This window comes from Anarhichas minor, unplaced genomic scaffold, assembly GCF_050575085.1.
Source record: "Anarhichas minor isolate MPS153535 unplaced genomic scaffold, ASM5057508v1 ptg000047l, whole genome shotgun sequence".
In the NCBI taxonomy this organism is placed as follows: Eukaryota; Metazoa; Chordata; class Actinopteri; order Perciformes; family Anarhichadidae; genus Anarhichas; species Anarhichas minor.
In genome coordinates this window covers 694266-700102 of record NW_027466493.1, presented here as the reverse complement: position 1 = coordinate 700102, position 5837 = coordinate 694266, and positions in this window count along the sequence as shown.

Genomic DNA, 5837 nt, shown 5'->3' with positions numbered 1-5837 from the left:
GGTACCTGGTTCTGTCTCCTGTGGACACCAGTGGTACTGCAACAGAAATGTCCCCATAGACCACCATTAGAACCACTCACATGACTAACGACACTAACGACTCAAGTGGCTAAGAACACTAACGACTCACGTGACTAACAACACTAACGACTCACGTGACTAACAACACTAACGACTCACGTGACTAACAACACTAACGACTCACGTGACTAACAACAATAACGACTCACGTGGCTAAAGGTGCATTCACACCAAATGCGGCGCGAATTATTCACGCGAGTAGATTACATACAAAGTCTATGCACAGACGTGATGAGACTGGAGTGACGCAAATTTGCGATGGCGCGGTGCGTTTGGCGCGGCGTGAATTCAGGCGAAGTCACGCGAATTTGCTTCAAACTCCCCAAACGCGTGAGTTGGAATTTTTCAACTTCGACGAAAAAATGGTGTGGCGCTGCGGCGCGATAGCCTATCAGCATTGAGATGTTTCTCCTGTCATCACTGCCGTCCTGCCGTTGTTGAATCAGGAAACAAATACTGTAGCCGTCTGTGTTCACCCAGAGCTCTACGATACCTCATATCAATAGAGACCGGACCAACTATGTGTATAAATGTGTGTGTGTAAACCATAGGGTACAAACAATGAAAAACACGCTGCTGTATTTACGTCTATATGACACTCTACAATGTCCAGCACGATTCACGTGATTCTTGAGATTCACGGAATGAACACAAATGGTCCCCGGCGAGACCGGCGGTGCGAATGACGCGATTAACGTTTGGTGTGAACACGGCATAAGAACACTAACGACTCACGTGACTAAGAACACTTAAGTGTCACATGACTAACGTGACTAACGACTCACGTTGCGAACAACAATAACAACCTACGTGACTAAGAAAAGTTATGACTCACATTGCTAACGCTAACGACTTAAGTTGCTAACAACAACTCACATGACTAAGAACACTTATGACTCACAATGCTAACAAGACTAATGACACTAATGACACACGTTGCTAACAACAATAACGACTCACGTGACTAAGAACACTTATTGCCTAACAACATTAATGACTCGTGGCTAACGACAAAATGTCTTCCTTTTAGTTTCACACTGGGTCTCTGACTGTCCTGCTGTCCTCCATGTGTGGACTGGTTACACTGACCGTCTCATAATGACTCGGCTGGTTTCTATTGGGACCAGTTAGTCAGACGGCGAGGGGCAGCGACCGGTCTTAGATGAGACCTGGTTGATTATAAGAGAGACTGTAGAACCAGCTCCATTATGGTGTCCGTAAGTCTCCGTGATGCTGGTTCACTGACACAGCAGCTGATCATCAGTTAGTTCCCATTAAAGAGGAGGAGACAGCTCCTGCAGCCTGACGACTAAAGAGATGATTCGTTGTCCCTGATGATGTCACAGACACACTCTGACATCATCGGATCAGCTGACTGAACAACCCAACAGCTTCTTTCACTCTTTCAGACGAAGTGAAACCTTCTGGAAACTCAGAAGAAGAACTGGTTTGTGGAGACGGACGCGTTGAGGACGACTGGTGGACGTCTTTCTGATGGACTTGTGGTCTTTTGTTGTCGTCCAATCACAGCGGAGGAACAAACTGCTCTGGAAGTGCCTTTATATTTAGTATCTCGTTTAATATGTGAAGTTTTATTTTCGTTATTTATTAAGTTTTACATTTTTTATGGGGCTGATGTTGAAAACAGATCTAATATATCCGTTATGCAGAAAGATGATGTGACAGTTTATATGATAAAAAACTGAGGCTTTAATTAAGTTTTGGAAAGAAAAGCAGAAGATTCATAATTCTTTTGTATTATTTTGATTCACGAGTTTCACAATGAAACGTTTTTAGAGTCAGAGAGACGTCCAAACTAAATTAAGTGTCTTCATGTAAAAGACATTCATGGAGACATTCAACAAGATCAATTTCCTGTTTGACCAGAGTTACTCCTTTACCTTCTGAGAGCTGCTCTCTCTCTCTCTCTCTTTGTCTCTTGTTTCTCTCTGTCTCTCGCTGTCTCTTTGTCTCTCTGTCTCTCTCGCTGTCTCTTTGTCTCTCTCTGTCTCTCTTTGTCTCTCGCTGTCTCTCTGTCTGTCTCTCTTTGTCTCTCTCTGTCTCTCTGTCTCTCTCTCTGTCTCTTTGTCTCTCTTTGTCTCTCTTTGTCTCTCTCTGTCTCTCTCTGTCTCTCTCTGTCTCTTTCTGTCTCTCTGTCTCTCTTTGTCTCTCTCTGTCTTCATGCAAACATTCTCAGGTTCTTTTTAAAGTCGCTGAGTGGAAGGTTTTCTTCTTCTTCTTTGAGTTTCACATTCAAGTCTTTGTTGAAGAAGAGAAGTTCATTTTTTAATGTTTTTAAGTGATGTGAGATCTTTAATGATTTTTGATTTATTTTGTTACTGTACAGTTTTCTAATCGTTTGTAAAGAGAAGAGTGTCCAACATGTTAGTAAAGATCAGTTACACACAGTGTTTTATTATTAATGTCCTTCGTCAGGGACACAACATGGACATATGACACCAAACTATCCACTTCCTGTTTACAGTATGTTAATAATGTCAAGAAGAAGAGATGAACACTTGAATCTACTCAAACCTTTCATATAAACAGTCTATAAGTACAACGTCCTCATGTGAAGACGTCTAAATGTCCCGTTTGTCTCACAGTTTGTCTCACAGTCGGGGATGATTCATTCATAGTTTCTGTTCCTTTATTAATATTTATTCATACAGAGTTTGCGTCTCAGCTGATATTTGTCCTGCTGTCTGTCCGTCACATCTCTTCCTGACATTTCAGACGCATGGGCCTTAAACCCTCCACAGTCGACTGCGTCAGGAGATAAACTGGAAGCTAAATGTCAGCTGAGCGTCTCTCTGGAAACACACGAGGTCTGAAGATCAAAAGTCTCATCAGATATCAGAGGAGACATCCTGTTTATGTGGTTCTCATGTGTTCTGGAGTAAAAACCAGAGTCCAGGTAGAAACGATCATGTTAAGAGTACCATGAAGTCATTTAATAACTTCATCAGACTGTTGGTCGTTATCTGAACGCTGTCTGTTAGCAGCGACCCTCAGTGCTGACGAGTGAAAGGTGTGACAACGTTCTCACGTTCTTAAATGTTTTAGAACGTGAGAACGTTTTGGAGTCATTTTATTTGGTCATCACTTCTCAAAGATTTAGATTAAGATGTGGAGCGATGGTCCCCACAAGAACAGACAAACGTGTGTGTGTGTGTGGGTGGGTGTCTGTCTGTCTATGTGTGCGTGTGTGTGTGTATGTGTGTGTGTGTGTGTGTGTATGTGTGTGTGTGTGTGTGTCTATGTGTGTGTGAATGTGTGAATGATGATGAAATATTTTGTCAGAAATGTTCATTTTAAAAACACACAGCTACATTATTTCTCTATTATATTATTATATTTGCATGAATTAAATATGAATGGAAGTTTTAGCAAACTGTGCAGACAAAAAGTGATTATAAGTTGTAGATATAAAGTTATGTTTTACTTTACAAGTTCATCATTTTCTAATAATTTCCCTCCAACTGAAAATTTGTTTGCTTTGGGTTAATAACAGGTTAATAACGGGTTAATAACGCGTTATTTGTTGGGTTAAATACAGATTATTTATTGGGTTAATAACGGGTTAATACCAGGTTAATAACGAGTTATTGATTGGTTAATTACAGATTATTTATTGGGTTAATAACAGGTTAATAACAGGTTAATAGAGGGTTAATAACGGGTTATTTGTTGGGTTAATAACAGGTTAATAACGGGTTATTTGTTGGGTTAAATACAACTAATTTATTGGGTTAATAACAGGTTTATAACGAGTTATTGATTGGTTAATTACAGATTATTTATTGGGTTAATAACAGGTTAATAACGAGTTATTGATTGGTTAATTACAGATTATTTATTGGGTTAATAACAGGTTAATAACGGGTTAATAGAGGGTTAATAACGGGTTATTTGTTGGGTTAAATACAGATTATTTATTGGGTTAATAATAGGTTTATAACGAGTTATTGATTGGTTAATTACAGATTATTTATTAGGTTAATAACAGGTTTATAACGAGTTATTGATTGGTTAATTACAGATTATTTATTGGGTTAATAACAGGCTAATAACACGAGGATTTCCAGCTACTCTGCATGCAGGAATCTTCTTCATGAAGTTCTCATCATGACTGCAGGAAGGAAGCGAAGACTGAGACGTCTTCATCGTCACCATCGTCTTCATTGTCTGATCTCAGACAGCAGAGTGAAGAGTGAGAGGAAACAGGAAGTCTGCAGGGAAACACCAGAGATCAAAGCACCACAGAAGAAGACGTGTCTCCTGCAGAGAGACGGACGAACAACCGAGCAGCAGTTTGAGAAGAATCTGTCTTAAAAGACGAGGAATTTTCTGTGAGGTGAAGAAAATTAATATGATTAATAATCTTTAATAATAACGACGAGATGTCCAATGAGACCAACAAGTCCTGAAAACTTCCTTCAACAGACGTTTGACTGCAGCTCAGTGTTTTTCTCGTGTCTATTATTAATTTCTCTTAAAGATGGAGACGTTGATACACACACACTATATATATACAGTATGCATATATATAGATATATATATGCATAAACACACATATACATACTGTATGTGTTTATGTGTATTCACAGATCATGTCGAGTTGAAGTGAGAGGACCAATCAGCTGACAGCTAACGGGCGGCGAGCGTTTCCATGGCAAGCAGGTCATGTGACAAACACTAATTAAGATTTACTCCGAAACGAGTCAATGACAAGCCGTCTCATCCTGGTTACCATGGAGACCAGAGCCCCCCGTGTGACGGACAAGGAGAGGTGTGAACAGGAAGTGAAGACATCTCATCACACACGAAGCGGTCTGATTGTTAAACACTGACCTGATGTCTGTTCATCTGCTACGACCAATCAGCTGAGAGCTGCTTCACACACCATCGACTGACATCCCCTAGAGGGGACCATCTGCTGTCCAGCTAATACATAAACACACACACACAGACACACAGACACACACACATATACACACACACAGACAGTCACACACACACACAGACACACACACACACACAGACACACACACAGACAGTCACACACACACAGACACACACACACATACACACACACACAGACAGTCACACACTCACATATACACACACACACACATATACACACACAGACAGTCACACACACACAGACACACACACACAGACAGACACACATATACACGCACAGACAGTCACACACACAGACAGACACACACACACATGTACACACACACAGACAGACACACATACACAGACAGTCACAGACAGACACACACACACAGACAGTCACACACACACTCACACACAGACAGACACACACACACATATACACACACACAGACAGTCACACACACACTCACACACAGACAGACACACACACACATATACACACACACAGACAGTCACACACTCACATATACACACACACACACATATACACACACAGACAGTCACACACTCACATATACACACACACACACATACACACACAGACAGTCACACACACACAGACACACACACACACAGACAGACACACACACATATACACGCACAGACAGTCACACACACAGACAGACACACACACACATGTACACACACACAGACAGACACACACACACAGACACACACAGACAGTCACACACACACACACACACAGACAGACACACACACACATATACACACACACAGACAGTCACACACACACTCACACACAGACAGACACACACACACATATACAC